At 41.7% G+C, this 22,106-nt stretch overlaps 1 protein-coding gene across 19 annotated transcripts in view; it reads left to right on the top strand.

Annotated features, from left to right (window-relative positions):
• The first annotated feature begins 911 nt into the window (after nt 1-911).
• The window catches only part of PHLDB2 (pleckstrin homology like domain family B member 2), a 130,596-nt gene continuing 109,401 nt past the window's right edge, over nt 912-22,106 (top strand). For 11 of the 19 annotated variants that reach the window (XM_082626152.1, XM_082626155.1, XM_082626167.1 and 8 more), the window contains exon 1: nt 1,298-1,389. The gene's annotated coding sequence lies outside the window, so the exon portion shown is untranslated. The other 8 variants (XM_082626160.1, XM_082626159.1, XM_082626162.1 and 5 more) reach the window with 7 other exon arrangements.

Here is a 22,106-nt window from a genome sequence, read left to right as displayed (position 1 = left end):
CAAGCAGTTCATAGGTGAGCCTTTCCTATAAATTAGAAGTCAGACTTTTACTTACACAAATGAAAAGTGCATTATAAATAATCTATTTGTTGAGTGCCTACTGAGTGCCATTCGTGGTGTCAGGGACTTTGTATACATTATCCGGAAGCTTATTAACCATCCTGAACATCAGCTATCACTGTCACTATACTGTTAATGACATCGTTGCTAGGAGCTAAAACGACTTGGCCAACCAAAGCCATAGTGATCATAAATTAGTCTGCACTTTATTGTGCTCTTTCTTGCTGTTGTGAGTTCCGCGAGGGCCGACGACCTGCCTCTTTGTAAGCCCAGAGATTCACCCAGAACTTGGAAGAGGTTCACTCACACTCATTCGTGCGGAGATCGACTGAGGCCGCCCTGGGTCCAGTTGGTCCCTTTCCGTGGAAACACCCGCCGTTCACATCAGCATTGTTTTCATTGGCTGCAGCAACGAGAAAAACACGTTGGAAAATATAGAAACTTTCAAGAGAAGTAACTGAAAGGAAATCAGTGCAAGTTAGTTTAAAATCCTCCGCTGAGGCCGTTCCCCAACAATTTTGCAAAACTGCTTTTCTGACGCATCAGGTACCTGCCCGCGGGCGAACTGTCGGGAGGAGGTGAGGTCACCTGGAGTTTCCCAGTAGAAACCTCACCGTCGGGCGAGGAAATCGTCGCTCGAGGACGTGTACCCACCCGCCCTCTTCCAGCTCATTAGGAAAGCCTGCCACAAGGTTTCTACCACGCGGCTGTAAACGCGGCTCCGAGAAGCTGGCGCCCCGTGTTGGGGCGACTAGCCAGACCCCTGCTGCAGCAGTAAAAGCCCCAACTGCAAACTGCCTGGCACCTTCACCGACTTCACTGCTCCGAGTCCCTCGGTGCCCGCCGCGGTGGTTACGAAGGGAGCCTGGGCACAGGACCGAGCCGCGCGGAGCCCACCACCGCGGCCCGAGGGGGACCGCACCCGGCGGCTGGGTGCCCGCAGCGCACCTTCCCTCCCTCGCCCTGGGGACCCGGCCGCGCCGACGCGCCAGGTGAGGAGGAGGCGGCGGCCGGCGGGGTGGAAGGGGCCGCGCAGGCTCCGCGCGTCCGGGCCGCATCCCCCGGGCGCTGCCTCCCCCGCCGCCGAGTTGGTCGCCGCCCGTTTGCGCGGCCGAGGGTTGTGGGCGGAGAGGAGGCAGTGGCCGCCGGGGCCAGGAGGGGCGCGCTGGCTGCGCACCGCGCGTGCAGAGTGGCCGGGCGGCTGCGGCTGGAGCTGCGGCGGGGCCGGGGATCCGGGGCCGGAGGGAGGGTGGGAGGGAGGCGGGGCGAGGGCCAGGCGAGGGCCGCTGGGGCCGGCGGAGAGCGGCGGCGCGGAGGGAAGATGAGACGGTGAGTGGCTGCCGGGGACGCAAAGTTTCTTGCTTCTCTTGTAGGCTGCAGGGACAAAAGCCCGGGCTGGGGTTAGCAGAGCTCGGGCTGAGCAGCCTCTGGGGCCCCGAACCCCAAGAATGGGTGGACCTCGGTTGAGAGGATCCTGGGGAGGGAGTGGCGGGGTGGAAGAGCAGCTCACAGAACGGTTGTAGGAAACGGGAGGGATTTGGGGGAGCCGGAGGCAACTTTTGCCGAGAAGTCTGGGCTACCCAAGGAGAGAGGGATCGGGATCTTGGGGCTAGAGCTGCTTTGTCGCCGTGGGCGGAGGAAAAAGAGTCCACTGCTGGACGGTATGGGCGCGGAATTCAGAAAAGACCCCCTCCCCCAAATATCTAGCTAGCTGCCCTCCTGGCTCACTTTGTTTCAAGAGTGGGGCACACTAGTTTGAACCGCCCAGAGACTCCAATTCCCATTTGGCCTTGGGTGCCCCCCCAGATTTATGGTTGGGGCGGTCTCCGCACCCCTAGAGATAGCGGCTGGAAGTAGAGAATGTTTTGAACCCCTGTTTCACCCGCGCCCGGCACGGCCGAGGCGCAGCTGAAATGTTTGCTGGTACATTGAATAACTTAGTTCTAGCAGTCATCACTTATTAAAGCGCCGAGGACCTGGCTAACTCCCGCCACCGCCAGGAAATTAAAAGGCTGACAGGCTGTCGCTTCCAGACTTGGGGTTTCCTGTTTGAAAGAGCTTCGGAAGTCGAACCTGCTACCCATCTATCTACCTTTCTCATGTAAAAGCGGGAACTGCGCCCTCAGCCTTTTATGTCGGTAGACTATCCCGGGGCTGGAAGTCCTCTCGCCTGGCCCTGCCCTCATCCCTAGAAGTCTTCCTTCTGCTGCTCTAAAGAAGCTCTCAAGAATTCTAGAATGCACAGCTAGTCACAGCCAGACACAGCTGGGAGTGGAACTAGAAGAAGAGGCGTAAAAATGTGGCTTGCTTTTAGTGTAAATATATGTCAGCCACATTTCCCTTCATTGTATGAATGTATTAATTACAGATATTTATTTTCAAGTATTGGACGCGTAACTTTAAGCTTCCTAGTTTGGCTTAATTTAGGCGTTTGAGATATGTCTCCGAGATTCTAACATCTGAATTCAACTGGGAGAGGTCTAAATGAAGTTCACAGTTTCAGAGTGTTAGTTAAACTTTTGCCCTGAGAGCTCTTGAATTCTTGGTTCCTGGTAGGGTAGCAACAGAGTAGTTGGATTTGGGATAAATAAACCTTTAGAGTTGCCCACTGTTTTAACAGAATGGCTACATCTCCGGTACCATTGCCCTCAATTGGGTAAATATTTGTTTGAATAAAGAGCTAAGGTTCTTTGAAAAGTAACAGTTGTGTCTATTCATGATTCCCTTTTCATATCCTGGGCTTAAGTTATTTAAAAGGTTTTGTGTTTTATTTTATTGTTTTCATTTTACATATTTAATGTGGCAATTTAAACATTATAAGCACTTGAGAAACTCTGTAAAGTCCCCAAAACGTTTAGAACTGGGGTTTCCTTTAAAAGTGAGGGGGAATAGAGCTTTTGATCTTAGTTGACTAGTGTAGCCTTCACCTCCTGAGACCCAGAGGTTTGCAAATCCTAGCCTTTTTCACAAATGAAAAAATGAGATGTTGGCCTAGGAGTAGCCATCATTTCAATTTGCAGGCTTCACTCTGTTTCATGCAACTGGCAGATACTGTTCTTTTGGGCTGAGGACTGACTTTAGGGGGTGTCTCCTGGATCCCCATTTGAAGTGAGGGAGGAAAAGATACCTGGGAAATTCGCCTAAGAGCTTGCTATGTCCTGTCTTAAAGAACACCAGACGAAAGCTGGAACTCTTTAGCAACCTTTTCAGAAATATTTTATTTACTGGCTTTTGCACAAGAGAGGGAAGAAAAAGCTGAAGTGATTAAACCCACCACTGGATTTTGCTGTTTTCCTCAAAGCCCTGTTTTGAGGTCTGTACTGTAATGCAGGGGTTGATTCTGGAGTGCACCAGAGGACTTGCTGTGAAAAACGTGATTGCTTTTAAATACTTTTAAAGAGCAGTTGAGGTTATGACTCTGTATGCTAATTCTCAACCCTTAGCAGAAAGGCAGTTGGTTCTATGAATAACTTGGAAAGGCAGTGGCTTTGTACATCTTCCAAGTGGAATACATGTGCTTTATAAATCTGACTGTTAGATCTTGACGCACTTTACTTATTAACTGTGTAAATGTCATCTATTTGAAACAAAAACAACTTTTAAGTGATGTGCTTTATTATAAAGCCCTGGTATACACAACAGCTGTGGTTCTGAATGGAGGTGGGTGGAGTGGGGGGTAATTTGCTCCCCAGGGGTTATTGGCCAGTGTCTGGAAACATTTTTGGTTGTCCCAACTGGGGGCAGGGGACAACCACAGTTGCCAACTGGGGCTGGCCTCTAGTGGGTAGAGGCCTCAGATGCTGTGTAATATCCTATAATGCACAGGACACACAAGCAATGAATACCTAGCCCCAAGCTCTTCACTAGGTTATTACCTTGAGGGCATATGTTAACAAGATTAGGGATCTTAATCTAATTTGGATCTTCAAGAAACTGACTGTATTCTTGCTCAACACAGAGACCTTTTTGTCTGCAGCAGATTCTTTTGTCCTTGGCATTAAGAGCCTTAATATACCATAGATGTGAAGGAACTTGTGTTCACTGACTTTGAGTTGGCTTAAAATTACAGAATTTTGGAGTGCTACAGTGCAAGGGAGCCTCAGAGATCACTGAGCTCAACTTTTTTGTTTTATAGACACAAAAACTGAGATGCCCAGAGATAGTGACTGGTAAAGTCTCAAGTGTGTTAGTGACAGATGTTAGTTTTAGATACAACCCAGGATTAGAGAATTTAGAAACTGATATTCAGGCAAATGTAAGTTTTTTAAAAAATGGACCTGACCCTTTGTGAGAATTTAGAGGTCACATTCTCTGTGAGGAAATAAATAAACTCTTTGATGGGGGAAGGGTAGAATTAGCCATGGTGACTGTGGAGCATATGCCTGGGTGTGTCAGCCCCAAGAAGAACATAATTCTATTGTGCGACCTGTGACACTCCATGTCTGATGCCTGCACCATCCTTCCCATGGCAAAATGGGCAACAGATGGTTCCACATTCATAGCAGATGCTATGGTACAAAACAGTACATTTGAGATTTTTTGCCCCTCCCTGCCTTATGGGTTAAGAGTAGAGGGCATGAATGGATAGGGTTGTCTTGGACAGAAGAGACGATGAGAGAGGCCTCCTGAATACAGAGTTAAAAAAGACACCTGTCATGTAAGGAAATGATCATGCTTTGGGGCAGTTGTGAGGGATATTCATAAGCTGATGAGTGGATATGTAAGATAAATGTGATATTTACGTAGAACTTGGGTTAGGAATCCGAAGACATTTAAGCTTGGCACTTCTTTGGGGGAATAGGGCAAAATAATAATGGGGGTAAAAGGAATCTCAAAAATCCTCTTATCTGAATCTGCTCACTTGGCTAGTGAGAACCTCCTAACTCCTGTTTCATTGCACTTTCTTGTATAACCCCCAGTCTGTATCTTTCCATATGTTTACTTAGTGGGGAAGAAAATGATAGTAATATAAAGTTTCTGTTCATTTTCTGGGAGAGTGTAAAAAGCATGTATTTGTGAATAGCTCTGCTTATAGAAAGGAGTTATCTCAAAGAGTTTTTGACGATCAGAAAAGTTGTGCACATATGGCTGCTCTCACATTTTACATTACTACAATTACCCATTAGTCCTGTGATTATGGATTTTAGTTGTGTGCTAAGTGGTCCTTCCATGGTAGTTATAATCTTCAAATCTGGGAGGTTCTGGAAATATAGGAGAAGTTTTTAGTGTGCCTTTCTTGGAAGAGCTCCGAACCTCGCTGTGGTAGGTTCTTATCATTTTGACAACTAGCCAGTGCGTGTACCTCAAAGCCGAGTACATAGTAGTATATTTAGAAATGATTCAGAAGTGATGACTTTTTAAAGAGGGCTGCTCTCTGCAGTAAAGGGGTATAGCACCCTTTTCACTACCTTTCGTGTAGTCATTCTTTTTTTTTTTTTTGTCGTGTAGTCTTTCTTGTTACTTATCTTTCAGGCGATGGAAGAGAAGATGAGTTTGTTTTTTTATAATTGTTGGCTGGAAATATTTGTTGGCGTTTGATTAATGTGACTCTTATCTTTTGAAAGTGAATAAAACCAAAAAGGGTAGCTCAGGTTTTCAAATCCCTTCAAAATGAGTATTTAGTAAGGCAGAACTTGTTTCTGCCACCCAGAAATTCGGACCTTCTAAGGGTTAATTTGCAGAGTTGTTTTCATGATATTTAGGAATGTTTTTAGATGTTGAAAAGAAGGTTTGTGCTATATCTGCTTTAAAGGCAAGATTGTTATCTATAGCAGCTAATGATCAACAGGGGAAACCCAAGTATAAAAATCATTTTTATTGAAATTCAGTGGGAAGGCTAGGGGCTGGAGAAGCTTGCCATACAAAGAAACAGGTAAATAAGGTATAGAGTAACAGGCTAAGTTATCTGGAGACTTTTTTGAGAGGTTTTTTACAAGAGATATTTGTTTTGCTTAGTGTGAGTGGGTTGAGTTTATTAGATGAACTTCTTTTCCTTACTTTGCAAGTTAAGGGGAAGAAAAAGTTTGTTCATGCCTATATTTAATATTGTTACCTCAAGCAGGGTCAGCTTTTTCCAAGATTTGCTGCTAAATCTAGAGTTCAGTGGAAATCAGTGTTGATCATCTTAGAATATTTTGTTTGCATGCAGCATGGGACCTCTCCAGATGGCGATGTGCTTGTGGAATCAACATAAGGAATGGCAAAAAAGCTAAAAGTTACAATCTTTCTCCTCGATTTGTTTCTTGAGCACTGTATTGCTAAAACAAGGGCAGGTAAAAGCAAAGGAAAGCCAACTTCTGCGTTCGTTTGTCCAGTTCAGATGCAGCCTGAGTAGTGCTTCATAGTCAAGAGATATTCAGAGGGGACTGGGAAGTGAGGTCTGGCTGCCACACTGCTTACATCATTGCAGAAGTAGGTTTTTGAAAACATATTTAGTAAGGAAATTGCAAGCCATGGGAATGTAGACAAAATATTTCTTATACATCATGCCGAATCAAATAGCCGTATTATATTACACTAACATAACTCTGACCAGGCCTTCTTCCCACTACGTTATGCTGAAATAATTTACCATGCCCTTGGAATGTCATGGGCAACCGCACCGGTGCAATCTTTTCCCATTTAGGTAGCTGCCACCTTATCACTAAAACATGTTTCTGTTCTGTAGTCATTTCCATTTCCTGCGTTGTATAACTGGCACTCCTGTGTTGTTGTGGTTTTTTTTTTTTTTTTTGCGGTACGCGGACCTCTCACTGCTGTGTCCTCTCCCGCCGCGGAGCACAGGCTCCGGACGCGCAGGCTCAGCGGCCATGGCTCACGGGCCCAGCCGCTCCGCGGCATGTGGGATCCTCCCGGACCGGGGCACGAACCCGTGTCCCCTGCATCGGCAGGCGGACTCTCAACCACTGTGCCACCAGGGAAGCCCTGGCACTCCTGTGTTACTTAACCTGTGTCTATGGGAGCCTAGAAAGTTGGAGCAGAAAGAACATCTAGTTCACCCTCACCATTTTAAATATGGAGAAACCTCTGCTAAAACAAGGTGAAGACGGGCCAAGGGATTTGCTCTGGCTCTTTCTTCTGTTGGTTATTTTGGCAGAACCAGGACGAGGGTCGGGTATCCTGACTCATGTTCCTGGCAGTCTGTCCCGTATTTTGCGCTAGATTGGCCATTACAATAAAAATAACATCCTAATGTAACCATTTCCTTTATTAGGGCTTTTGGTCAGATATAAAAAACAGCGTTGATTAAATTTAGTGTAGTCAGTTGTTTACTGACCTCTGCTGGTTCAAGTCCTTTTTCCTTTTCCTTCCAAGCAAAATAAATGGTTAAAAAAGGTAGGTCGGGGCTTCCCTGGTGGCTCAGTGGTTGAGAGTCCGCCTGCCGATGCAGGGGACACGGGTTCGTGCCCTGGTCCGGGAGGATCCCACATGCCAAGTAGCGGCTGGGCCCGTGAGCCATGGCCGCTGAGCCTGCACGTCCGGAGCCTGTGCTCCGCAACGGGAGAGGCCACAGCAGTGAGAGGCCCGCGTACCGCAAAAAAAAAAAAAAAAAAAAAAGGTAGGTCACAGCAAAGGGAAATATTGTCTATAACACCCACTTTGCGTAACCTACAGTTAAGTAATGAAGAGATGGTATCATTATTGTTTTGTTTTGTTTACTTTATAGTATTTTTAAAACCCATCCACTCAGTTTTTGAGTTAAAGGGAAAAACATGACCATGGGTGAGGTGGTCACCTTGTGTTTGTTCCATCCATCCTGAGCCTACTTATCCCCTGACTATTCCCAGTTCATAAGTATTGGGTAAGGGAATGGAGAATAGTACGTTTGGATTTGGTGAATGTTACATTGGCAAAACAGAAGATGACTCTGAAGAGAATGTATGTTGATCGGTAGCGTGGAATGGGGACAGGATGCTGTAAAGATCAGAGTTTGCTCCCACCAACTCTCAGCTTCCAATTCCAGCCCATAGGGGTGGTTTCAGGGTCAAGAGAGAGCATCTTCATCCCCATGTGATCCCAGAGTCAATATTTTTCTTGCATAAATTGGTTTTAGAGAATGCTTTTTCCTGGAGTACCCCTCTGCTTCAGGAAGTAAATCTGAAGCACACGTGCAAACAGACATTCAAGACCTCCAACTTAGTTATTCCATGACTCTCTGCTTCTTGGCTTTGTCTCACTGTGGTGATCACATAAAACAGGAGGATTCTTCAGAGGCTACAGTCAGAATCACCTAAACCCGGGGCTGAATTATGCCAATGATCAGGAATAAGATACATCTGGAAATATTTGCTTTACTTGGGAAAATTTTAGAAACCTTTATCTTCAACTAAAGCTATCTTAGGATTCTATAAAGAACCCTGAAAATATGGGTCTGTAATTTCCTACCTAAAGAACTCTCCCACTTGCAGAGAAGCCATCACATAATTTAAGAATCTATAAAGTATGTTGGTTTCTGTCTTAGCATAAATATGGAAGGGTGTGTGTGTGTGTGTGTGTTTTAATGGTTTTTTGAGGCTGAAATTCTTCAAGATATGGCAGGTTTGTTAGTTTTTGTGTTTACATTTTAACTTTCTGAAGAGGTGGGTTTTATTTGAATATGCATAGTAATGAAATTTAGCTACTGTGACCTACCATTATCTTGCAAGTATCCGAAATATAATGGCCTGATACTTGTAATCTAGACAATGCATTTCCTTTCAGATTTCTCCAAGGTACTTAAAAAAAAACCAAAAACCCGCTTTTAGGAGCTTAATGCAATATGATAGAGGGTTAGTATTTCGTACTTTTAAAAAAATCAGCTAGGAGCCACTGTATGGACACATCCTTCTTTGTAAACTGAGCCACTATCGTTTTTAAGTCAGTATATATTCTTATATTTTTATTCATATTGGTTTTCGGAATACAAACATCTTTTACTTTTTAAATATTTTTATTATGGAAAATTTTAAACATACATAAAAATTAAAAGAATAATGCAGTGAAATCTCATGTACCCATCATTCAGTTTCAGCAGTTACCTACATATGCTAATGTTGTTTCATCTGTAGACCTTACTTCCCTCCAAACATAGATTGTTATAAAGCAGATTCCAAATATTGTAGTATTTTATTCATAAAAAAATTTAAAATATAAATCTAAGAGCTTAGGATTTTTAAAAAAATACAGCAAATCATTATCACACCTAAAAAAAAAAATGGCAGTAATTAAAATCTTTTTTCCAGTCAGTGTTCAGATTCTCTGATTGTCACATAAAATTTTTGTTTAATAGTTGGATTGTTCAAAACAGGATCCAAACAAGGTCTACATGTTGCATTTAATTGTTAATTGGTGTATCTCCTCGGTCTTTTTAAATCTAGAACAGTTCCTGCTCTTATTTTTTTCCTTGCCATTTGCTGGTTGAAGACATTGGTTATTTTTCTGTAGACTTCCCCATGTTTTAGATTTAAGTGATACTGTCTCCATAGTGTTGTTAATGTATTCCTCTGTTCTTTGTATTTTCTGTAATCGGAGACACCATGCTTTTTTTTTTTTTTAATAAATGTATTTATTTCTTTATTTATTTATTTTTGGCTGTGTTGGGTCTTCGTTGCTGCACACGGGCTTTCTCTAGTTGCAGCGAGCGGGGGCTACTCTTGTCTGTGGTGCATGGGCTTCTCATTGCAGTGGCTTCTCTTGTTGCGGAGCATGGGCTCTAGGCGCACGGGCTTCAGTAGTTGTGGCACTCAGGCTCAGTAGTTGTGGCTTGTGGGCTCTAGAGCACAGGCTCGGTAGTTGTGGCACAGGGGCTTAGTTGCTCCGCAGCATGTGGGATCTTCCCAGACCAGGGCTTGAACCCGTGTCCCTTGCATTGGCAGGCGGATTCTTAACCACTGCGCTACCAGGGAAGTTTGGAGACAGCATGCTTTTAATTTGAGAACTTCCCTACCACATCATTCTGTAGAACTTAATTTATGATATATATATATATATATATATTTATTACATTCATATTCTGCCTCCTTCAAATATTGCTAAAGCTGTTTTATAAATTTTATTTATTTATACAGCAGGTTCTTATTAATCTATTTTATACATATCAGTGTATACCTGTCAATCCCAATCTCCCAACTCATCCCACCACATCCCCACCCCCCGCTTTCCCCCCTTGGTGTCCATACGTTTGTTCTCTGCATCTGTGTCTCTATTTCTACCCTGCAAACCGGTTCATCTGTACCATTTTTCTAGATTTCACATATATGCGTTAATATACGATATTTGTTTTTCTCTTTTTGACTTACTTCACTCTGTATGACAGTTGCTAGGTCCATCCACATCTCTACAAATGACCCAATTTCGTTCTTTTTAAGGTTGAGTAATATTCCATTGTATATATGTACCACATCTTCTTCATCGATTTGTCTGTCGATGGTCATTTAGGTTGCTTCCATGACCTGTTGCTGCAATGAACATTGGGGTGCATGTGTCTTTTTTCCTTTTTTTTTTTAAGATCTTTATTGGAGTATAATTGCTTTACAATGTTGTGTTAGTTTCTGCTGTACAACAAAGTGAATTAGCTATATGTATACATACATCCCCATATCCTCTCCCTCTTGCATCTCCCTCCTAGCCTCCCTATGCCACCCCTCTAGGTAGTCACAAAGCACTGAGCTGATCTCCCTGTGCTATGCAGTTGATTCCCACTAGCTATTTATTTTACATTTGGTAGTGTGTATATGTCAATGCTACTCTTTCACTTCGTCCCAGCTTACCCTTCCCCCCGCCCCATGTCTGCAAGTACATTCTATCTGTCTGCATCTTTATTCCTATCCTGCTCCTAGGTTCATCACAACCATTTTTTTTTACATTCCATGTATATGTGTTAGCATACAGTATTTGTTTTTCTCTTTCTGACTTACTTCACTCTGTATGACAGACTGTAGGTCCATGCACCTCACTACAAATAACTCAGTTTCATTCCTTTTTATGGCTGAGTAATATTCCATTGTATATATGTACCACATCTTCTTTATCCATTTGTCTGTCAGTGGGCATTTAGGTTGCTTCCATGACCTGGCTATTGTACATAGTGCTGCAATGAACATGGGGATGCATGTGTCTTTTTGAGTTATGGTTTTCTCTGGGTATATGCCCAGTAGTGGAATTGCTGGGTCATATGGTAATTCTATTTTTAGTTTTTTAAGGAACCTCCATACTGTTCTCCATAGTGGCTGTATCAATTTACATTCCCACCAACAGTGCAAGAGGGTTCCCTTTTCTCCACACCCTCTCCAGCATTTGTTGTTTGTAGATTTTCTGATGGTGCCCATTCTAACCGGTATGAGGTGATACCTCATTGTAGTTTTGATTTCCCTTTCTCTAATAATGAATGATGTTGAGCAGCTTTTCATGTGCCTCTTGGCCATCTGTATGTCTTCTTTGGAGAAATGTCTGTTTAGGTCTTCTGCCCATTTTTTGATTGGGTTGTTTGTTTTTTTAATATTGAGCTGCATGAGCTGTTTATATATTTTGGAGATTAATCCTTTGTCCGTTGATTCATTTGCAAATATTTTCTCCCATTCTGAGGGTTGTCTTTTCATCTTGTTTATAGTTTCCTTTGCTGTGCAAAAGCTTTTAAGTTTCATTAGGTCCCATTTGTTTATTTTTGTTTTTATTTCCATTACTCTAGGAGGTGTGTCAAAAAAGATCTTGCTGTGATTTGTGTCAAAGAGTGTTCTTCCTATGTTTTCCTCTAAGAGTTTTATAGTGTCCGGTCTTACATTTAGGTCTTTAATCCATTTTGAGCTTATTTTTTTGTATGGTGTTAGGGAGTGTTCTCATTTCATTCTTTTACATGTATCTGTCCAGTTTTCCCAGCACCACTTCTTGAAGAGACTGTCTTTTCTCCATTATATATCCTTGCCTCCTTTGTCATAGATTAGTTGATCATAGGTGTCTGGGTTTATCTCTGGGCTTTCTATCCTGTTCCATGGATCTATATTTCTATTTTGGTGCCAGTACCTTACTGTCTTGATTACTGTAGCTTAGTAGTATAGTCTCAAATCAGGGTGTCTGATTCCTCCAGCTCCATTTTTTTCCCTCAAGATTGCTTTGGCTATTCAGGGTCTTTTTTATCTCCATACAAATTATGCAATTTTTTGTTCTAGTTCTGTATAAAATGACATTGGTAATTTGATAGGGATTGCATTGAATCTGTAGATTGCTTTGTGTAGTATAGTCATTTTCACAGTATTGATTCTTCCCATCCAAGTACATGGGATATCTCTCCATTTGTTTGTGTCATCTTTGATTTCTTTCATCAGTGTCTTATAGTTTTCTGAGTAAAGGTCTTTTACCTCCTTAGGTAGGTTTATTTCTGGGTTTTTTATTCTTTTCCCTGCAATGGTAAATGGGAGTTTTCCCCTAATTTCTCTTCCTGATCTTTTGTTGTTAGTGTATAGGAATGCAAGAGATTTCTGTGTATTAATTTTGTATCCTGCAACTTTACCAAATTCATTGATTAGCTCTAGTAGTTTTCTGGCAACATCTTTAGCATTCTCTATGTATAGTATCATGTCGTCTGCAAACAGTGACGGTTTTACTTATTCTTTTCCAGTTTGGATTCCTGTTATTTCTTTTTCTTCTCTGATTGCTGTGGCTAGGACTTCCAAAACTATGTTGAATAATAGTGGCAAAAGTAGACATCCTTGTCTTGTTCCTGATCTTAGAGGAAATGCTTTCAGTTTTTTACCATTGAGAATGATGTTTGCTGTGGGTTTGTCATATATGGCCTTTATTATGTTGAGGTATATTCCCTCTGTGCCCACTTTCTGGAGAGTTTTTATCATGAAAGGGTGTTGAATTTTGTCAAAAGCTTTTTCTGCGTCTATTGAGATGATCATATGGTTTGTATTGTTCAATTTGTTAATATGGTGTATCACATAGATTGATTTGCGTATATTGAAGAATCCTTGCATCCCTGGGATAAATCCCACTTGATCATGGTGTATGATCCTTTTAATGTGTTGTTGGATTCTGTTTGCTAGTATTTTGATGAGGATTTTTTCATCTATATTCATCAGTGATATTGGTCTGTAATTTTCTTTTTTTGTAGTATCTTTGTCTGGTTTTGGTATCAGGGAGATAGTGATGGTGATGGTGGCCTCATAGAATGAGTTTGGAAGTGTTCCTTCCTCTGCAGTTTTTTGGAAGAGTTTGAGAAGAATGGGTGTTAGCTCCTGTCTATATGTTTGATAGAATTCACCTGTGAAGCCATCTGGTCCTGGACTTCTGTTTGTTGGAAGATTTTTAATCACAGTTTCAATTTCGTTCCTTGTGATTGATCTGTTCATGTTTTCTATTTCTTCCTGGCTCAGTCTTGGAAGGTTATACCTTTCTAAGAATTTGTCCATTTCTTCATGGTTGTGCATTTTATTGGCATAGAGTTGCTTGTAGCAGTCTCTTATGATGCTTTGTATTTCTTCAGTGTCCATTGTAACTTCTCCTTTTTCATTTCTAATTTTATTGACTTGAGTCCTCTCCCTCTTTTTCTTGATGAGTTTGGCTAAAGGTTTATCAATTTTGTTTATCTTCTCAAAGAACCAGCTTTTAGTTTTATTGATCTTTGCTCTTGTTTTCTTTGTTTCTATTTCATTTATTTCTGCTCTGATCTTTATGATTTCTTTCCTTTGACTAGCTTTGGATTTTGTTTGTTCTTTTTCTAGTTGCTTTAGGTGCAAGGTTAGATTGTTTATTTGAGATTTTTCTTGTTTCTTGAGGTAGGATTGTATTGCTATATACTTCCCTCTTAGAACTGCTTTTGCTGCATCCCATAGGTTTTGGATCGTCGTGTTTTTGTTGTCATTTGTTTCTAGGTATTTTATTATTTGTCCTTTGATTTCTTCAGTGATCTCTTGGTTATTTAGTAACGTATTGTTTAGCTTCCATGTGTTTCTGTTTTTTACATTTTTTTCCCCTGTAATGGATTTCTAATCTCATAGGGTTGTGGTTGGAAAAGATGCTTGAGATGATTTCAGTTTTCTTAAATTTAGTGAGGCTTGATTTGTGACCCAAGATGTGATCTATCCTGGAGAATGTTCTGTGTGCACTTGAGAAGAAAGTGTAATCTGCTGTCTTCGGATGGAATGTTGTATAAATATCAATTAAATCTATCTGGTTTATTGTGTCATTTAAAGCTTGTTTTTCCTTATTCATTTTATGTCTGGATGATCTGTCCATTGGTGTTAGTGGGCTGTTAAGGTCTCCCACTGTTACTGTGTTACTGTTGATTTCCTCCTCTATAGTTGTTAGTGTTTGCCTTATGTATTGAGGTGATCCTATGTTGGGTGCATAAATATTTATAATTGTTATATCTTCTCTTGGATTGATCCCTTGATCATTATGCAATGTCCTTCCTTGTCTCTTGTAACATTCTTTATTTTAAAGTCTGTTTTATCTGATATGAATATTGCTCCTCCAGCTTTTTTTTAATTTTCCTTTTGCACAGAATATCTTTTTCCATCCCCTACTTTTAGTCTGTATATGTCCCTAGGTCTGAAGTGGGTTTCTTTTAGACAGCACATAGATTGGCCTTGTTTTTGTATCCTTTCAGAGAGCTTGTGTGTTTTGGTTGAGCATGTAATCCATTTACATTTAAGGTAATTATCAATATGTATGTTCCTATTACCATTTTCTTAATTTTGGGGGGTTTGTTTTTGTAGGTCCTTTTCTTCTCTTGTGTTTCCCACTTAGAGAAGTTCCTTTAGCATTTGTTGTAGAGCTGGTTTGGTGGTGCTGAATTATCTTAGCTTTTGCTTGTCTGTAAAGCTTTTGATTTCTCCATCAAGTCTGAATGAAATCCTTGCCGGGTAGAGTAATCTTGCTTGTAGTTTCTTCCCTTTCATCACTTTAAGTATATCATGCCACACCCTTCTGGCTTGTAGAGTTTCTGTTGAGAAATCAGCTGTTAACCTTGTGGGAGTTCCGTTTTATGTTTTTTGTAATTTTTCCCTTGTTGCTTTTAATAATTTTTCTTTGTCTTCGATTTTTGTCAATTTATTACTATGTGTCTCAGTGTGTTTCTCCTTGGGTTTATCCTGCCTGGGACTCCCTGCACTTTCTGGTTTGGGTGGCAATTTACTTTCTCATTTTAGGGAAGTTTTCACTCATAATCTCTTCAAATATTTTCTCAGGTCCTTTCTCTCTCTCTTCTCCTTCTGGGATCCCTATAATGTGAATGTTGTTGCATTTAATGTTGTCCCAGATGTTTCTTAGGCTGTCTTCATTTCTTTTCATTCTTTTTTCTTATTCTGTTCCACAGCTGTGAATTCCACCATTCTGTCTTCCAAGTCAGTTATCCATTCTTCTGCCCTAGTTATTCTGTTATTGATTCCTTCTAGTCTATTTTTCATTTCAGTTATTGTATTGTTAATCTCTGTTTGTTCTTCTAAGTGTTTGTTCTTTTATTCTTTTAGGTCTTTGTTAAATATTTCTTGCATCTTCTTGATCTTTGCCTCCATTCTTTTTCCGAGGTCCTGAATCATCTTCACTATCATTATTCTGAATTATTTTTCTGGAAGGTTGCCTATCTCCACCTCATTTATTTTTTTGTGTGTGGGGGGGTTATCTTGTTTGTTCATTGGTACATAGTCCTCTGTCTTTTTATTTTGTCTTTCTTTCTGTGAGTGTGGTTTTCATTCCACAGGCTGCAGAATTGAAAAGCTGTTTTAATAATGATATAAACACAAATGTGAGTCCAATTGGTAAAGGTCACATCTTGAATATTTAGATAAAAGTCCGGAGTTTTGCAAGTGGGAAGGGAATTTGAATGACCCAAATGTTGTTTGAGGTTTTTCCTGCTTTCTGTCCTTCTTCCCCTGCCTTCCTCACAGGCTGAAAAGAGTTATCACAGGAAGCATGCAGCCAAATTCCTTGGGTAGTCTAAAGTATATTTAAAGTTCAGGCAGACAAGTCTTATTCAAGGGACTAGCACAAAATTGTTTAAACTCCTTATAATTGATGTTTTACCCTCTTTACAAGAGTCCTCTAAGATCCTTAAGAATTCCTAATATAAAACAATCTAGACTTATTTAAAAGGAACCTTTGTCACAGGAGATAAAGATCCTCATTTGAATATGGTTTTTGCTATTGACTGTGATTACCTTTAGGAACCATTGGATGCCATCTGGACTTCTTTTGACAGAGCTTAGACTTCAGTGGGCTGGAGATGACAGAAAGGAATGGTATTATGGGGTAGACTGATTTATTGTGATAGGAAGAAGCTGAAACTTTTTTTTTTTTTTTTACTTTTTGTCATCACTTCTTCCATCTCTCATTTCCTCCCCCTATTCCCCATCACGCCCCAGTCCCTTCTGTGCTCCCTTCCTCCCTGTGGCATCATCTGATACTTTTGTTCTTTCCTTAATGGTCTTCCTTACCTCTTCTTTTAGTTGTTTTCAGAACATAATAAAGTAAAAATTCAAAAGGGAAAACAAGAAAACCAAGAAAGGAACTGGTAATCAGTGTCCTGAGATCATATCAGCATTCCAGTGGTCCTCCCTTTCTCCCCAGCCTGCCATGCATCACCCCGACACCTGGCAAATTCTGAGGATGCCTCAACTTGCCTGTGTTCTGAAGATCCTCCTCTGGCAGTCACAAAGTCTTCGTGCCTTTTAGACTGCTATGGACATGTGGGCAGTGTATGTCTGTCTCTGTGTGTCTGTGAATGTGTCTGTCTGCATACAGTAAGATTTACTGTTGTAACAGGCTCAGTCTGCAAGAACAAAACATCCTCCTTATTCTTGGGTCTTTTTGAGAGATAAAAATGCCCTCCTTGGAGATTATCATGTATCTACATATATCTAGTAGATAATAATTATTTTTTTCAAAAAGGCTGACCTTTAAATGACAGAGAACATGGCACAAGGAATGAGGAATGAGAATCCATTTGCTGCTCTGTTTATTTGCAAAAAACCAATAAAGGCTCAGTGTCCACTAACAGAAGTTTGGTTTTTTGGTTTTTGTTTTTTTCTTCCCTGCGCTGAGACGTAAAATCTTGAGTGTGGAGGAAGAGTTTAAAGGAACAGAGTTTAGGAGGCCAGGTTGCCTGAATGGGAGATGAAGTTCTGTGGGGATGGATGTTGAGACAGTGGGAAAGTCCAGATTTAGGGATGCTTGCAAAACCTGTGCATGGGTGCTTCTCTGGTGGTGCAGTGGTTAAGAATCCACCTGCCAATGCAGGGGACGTGGGTTTGAGCCCTGGTCTGGGAAGATCCCACATGCCGCGGAGCAACTGAGCCTGTGCGCCACAACTACTGAGCCTGCGCTCTAGAGCCCACGTGTCGCAACTACTGAAGCCCATGCGCCTAGAGCCCATGCTCTGCAACAAGAGAAGTCACCGCAATGAGAAGCCCACGCACCACAACAAAAAGTAGCCCCCGCTCTCCGCCACTAGAGAAAGCCCCGCACAGCAACAAAGAACCAAAGCAGCCAAAATAAATAAGTAAAATAAATAAATTTTAAAAACCCCAAAACCTGTGCATAGGAGGGGATATTTGAAGAAGAGAGCATCTGGGAAGGTGTTTGCCAGTGGGTGTGGGGTTGTGTGGAGAGATGTGGCTTGTGTGTAGAAAAGCAGGAGGCTGAGGATTTAGTGATGAAAGGAGATATTTGTGAAAAAGGAGGGTATATTTGCAAAGGTGGAGTTGAGAGGACTGAGGGTTTGTTTAACTGAGGATGGTGTTTGGATAACGGAGGGTGGGGAAAACAGGCTGCTTTTGGATTTCTGAAACGAGAATATTGCTAGAGAAGGAAGTGGTTGTTCCTGAAGCTTCTAAGTAGTCCCCCTCCCCCTTCATCATGTTTTCATGTTGGGATTAGTGGGAAAAGAGGGAGGTTTTTGTGTCCATTGTTCTCCATTCTTAAGCTTGGAGTTTGGGGCTGAAATAGATTTCTTAGTTTTTCCTATTCAGTCCTCTAAAAGCTTCTTCCCTCAGGCACCACTGGTCACCACAGAATTCCCCCCCTCCCCTCCACTTCCCCAATGGCACTGCTTCTGACACACTGCTCTAAGCTGGTGTCTGAATTCAATTACGTGTCATCAGTACGTGCTTTAAAACATTGCCATACCGTAAACATCAGTGCTGAAAGAGGCCAGCCTGTGGACCACCAGTGTGCTGAGAGAGTTTGAAACACCAGGCATCAACCACTGTCTGTGGCAAAATAGGCTCCCAGAGCCAGCACCTCAGCTCTAAGGCCCCTCATAAGAACAATAGAGACTCAAACTTTTTCATAAAGTGGACATTTTAACCTAAACCCTCCTGATTTTTTTTTAAGATTCTTTTTCTGAATTTGCTTCTGTAATCTACATCCATCCCCTTTCCCCAGCAATATGAAAAGATTTCCACTTTCCTATCACTTGCTTTTGCACTCCCCCCTTTGATTAATTCCTGCTATATTGGATGATCCTGAGAAGTGTTTGTGCATGGCGATGTAAAATGACAAGTAAAGTGTTGTATAATTTAAGAATCCTCCAAACTCTTGGTATAAATTACCTGGAAAACTGCATTTATATATATATAGGCCAGACTTTAAGACTCCTACTTCTAATGCAACACACACAGAGCAACACAGTAAATACTTCATTTTAATTTGTTCGTTTTTTTAAAACTTTGCTCCCTGGGTGTGTATTCATTATCTTGAAACTAAGATCCCTACAACTCTGGCCATCACAGTGCTCTGAAGTCACCATTAGTGACTTACAGTTTGGATGGGATTAGCTTCACGGTGGTGTTATTTGGTACAAATGGAGCAGGAGAATTATATTTTAAAACATATACCAGCATTGTGCCAAAGAGGAAAGAATCTACCAAGAAACTTTCAAACATGATCCCTGAGATTAGTTTTTCCAATAATTTTCTTCTTAATGGAGAATGTACCGTGACTTTCCGTGGTACCTTCCAGAGATTTCTAAATGACTCCTGGCATTTTCTAATCGACAGTGAGATGATATACGTTTCAGGTGATAAAATAACAAGAGAGCTCTGGAGGGATTAAATTTATGGATTGCAAAGTAAGCCCAAATGTTTCAACACACATTAACTTCTTTCCTGTTTAGACGACCCGGTGTTGTCTCTTCTTTCAGATGGGCACCAGATGCCTTCTTCCCTTCTCCACACCGGTTCTGTTTCTGTGCGTATGCGTGCAGTATATGGAGCCATTAGTGCCCTTGGGGCTGTTTTGCTTCCACAATAACATAATGCAGTGATTTTATCATTTCTCTGAGACTTCTTTTTTCTTTACATAAAATGTACAGGAAAGCAAAAAGAAACACACCAGCGGAGATCAAGAAGCCAGGCTAGGGCTTCCCTGGTAGTGCAGTGGTTGCGAGTCCGCCTGCCGATGCAGGGGACACGGGTTTGTGCCCCGGTCCGGGAGGATCCCACATGCCGCGGAGCGGCTGGGCCCGTGAGCCATGGCCGCTGAGCCTGCGCGTCCGGAGCCTGTGCTCCGCAACGGGAGAGGCCACAACAGTGAGAGGCCCGCGTACCGCAAAAAAAAAAAAAAAAAAAAAAGAAGCCAGGCTAGAAACCTCGGAGAATTCCTCACCTTTCTTACATGCGTTAACACAGACCTCTCTCCGGCCGCCCTCCCTCTTGTGTGTCACCTTGACAGCACCTCTTGAAGTTGCCCTTTCACCTCCCACAGCCCTAATTCTTCCTCTGCTTTCCTTTCCTAACCTCAGCTGCAGTCTCTAATACATTGTCTGCAGGGCTCCATCGCGTTGCCGTCTCCCTCACTGCTGGGGAATTAAACCCAGTCTCTCCCATTGTATCCTCTGCCCTCCTGCCTCTACTCTCCTTGCCTTCGCTCTCATCCGCATTCAGAGTACATTACCGCTTCCGGTTCTACATTTCCGTATGCTCTTCCCACCTCTAGGCCTCCACTCGTGTGATCTCATCCGCAATGAAAAGAACACCCTGGAACTGGGGAAGGAGAGAGAGGTATCATGAACCATTATTGTCACTCCTAGGGTCAGAAAGACCACCTGTGTGATCCTCCACCTTTTCAGTTGAATTGATTTATGGGATGAAGAGATCTCAACTTGACATAAGTATACATACGTATGTACTCAGCTATGACCTGTAAACTCAGCTTCAGGAAAATGAGTGAATTGCATGTTTATACTTGATAAATCTTTAAGTGTACAACTTTTTACACATCCTTAACAGACCCACTAAGGTTGAACTGAAAAACCAGGGTATCAGACATGAATATCTTAAAATATTCTCTGGAATGTTCTTCCATCCAGATCATCTGTAGCTTTCTTCTGCAATATGTGTGGTGGAGAAATGTTGCATGGCTGTTTCTCAGATGGGGTTTATTATTTGCAAATGTCCTGCTTGTCTCTTCCCTAGAGACTGTAAAGCTGATCTTTCAGCTAGTACTACTGTGGAATATTTTGGTGTTGTATTTTGTTTGGCCAACTAAACTGCGTCAAAAATTACATTTTTTGGCGGTAGCGGGTTTTGGCTGAGCTGCGAGGCACGCGGGATCTTAGTTACCTGACCAGGGATCGAACCTGTGCCCCCTGTAGTGGAAACACGGAGTCCTAACTACTGGACCCCCAGGGAATTCCCAATAATTAAATTTTTTGATTAAAAAAAAAGTGTATGTGAGGAGGAGAGAGGCACCAAGTGTTGCCACCCTGTAGGGTAGTAAGAATACCCTATAGTAGTTTGATACTATGTAGTTTTGTTGGAAGAGGGAAGGGTATTTGGTAATATTTTGTTTGGGTGATTAAGTAGCATTTGCAACTGCAAACAAGTTGAAACACATTAATACATTTTATCATCTAAAATGACATTAATGTCCTATGCTGCTGAGTCAAAAATTAAACTTTTAAGTATCCTTTTTGACATAAACCCTCAATTCTGTACCGTTAGAGCAAATATTGAAAATGCTGAGTTTGGGCTCAGTGCTTAGCTTCTGACTTCCATTTAACAGCATCTGCTCTGCCTTGCTTTCTGGATGGCTAACTCTGCATTATCTTAGCTCTGTTTCCTATTTTGTACGCACTACTTTATAACCAAAGTCTTCCCCACTAACTGGCTTTAATTCTTTTCTTGTTATTCTAACATCTCACTTATGGATTTCCCTTTGTATCCTTATCTAAAATATCCTAAATGGTTGGAGGATTGCTGTCCCATTTAAACCACACTTAAGATAGGCATAGACTTGGACCCCAGAGGGCATATCTTACATGGTGATGGAGATGGGAGAGGATTTAGAGAACTATGAGGGAGAAATACATAGTTATTAAATATAGAAAATAACTGTTGCTTTTTTCCTACACAATTTTTGTTATTAATTCTGTCAGAGACAGGTTGTTTGCTGGATGTACCAGTAGTCTGACCTTAGATGGGCTTGAGATTTTGTTTATATTTTTAAAACCACAAAATTTTAGGTGTGGAGGTGGCTTTATGCTACCATTGGATAATACCCATCAGATTCCCTTTCTTCAATAGGACTTAACTCCATTGTCATTTCTTTCTATGATAACTTCCCCAGACTACCAGTCTTACTGGGTTAGCCCCTCTCCATGCTCCTTTACCGATCTGTCAATCAATCATTTATTAATGCATGCATCACACCATATAGCATTTATTCATATGTGTGTTTTCCCCTTTGGACTGTAAGCTATGTGAAGGCAGGAAATGGTATCTTTGACCACATATTTTCCAGGGCCTAGCTTAAAGCCTGGTTTATAGTAGGCACTTAATGAAGATTAACACCTTCATATAACACACAACTCCCAAATCTCACTGGCTTAAGACAATCTTGGATTGGCAAAGACCCTGCTCTCTATTGTCCTCACTGAGGGAGGTAGGCTAAGGAAGCCTCTACAGACTTGGATGCAAGTGAGTCATCTTAGCAGGGGATGGAATCATGCTCCAGCTCTTGATGTTTCAGCTTGGAACTGACATGTCACTTTCTCTCCTATTTCATTGATCAAAGCATGGGACATAGCCACACCTAATGTCATGGGAATGAGGAAGAACAGCACTGTTTTG

The sequence above is a fragment of the Mesoplodon mirus genome (genome assembly GCF_964341445.2).
Source record: "Mesoplodon mirus genome assembly, chromosome: 6".
NCBI classification, from domain to species: Eukaryota; Metazoa; Chordata; class Mammalia; order Artiodactyla; family Ziphiidae; genus Mesoplodon; species Mesoplodon mirus.
This window is presented reverse-complemented; position numbering and strand designations above follow the sequence as displayed.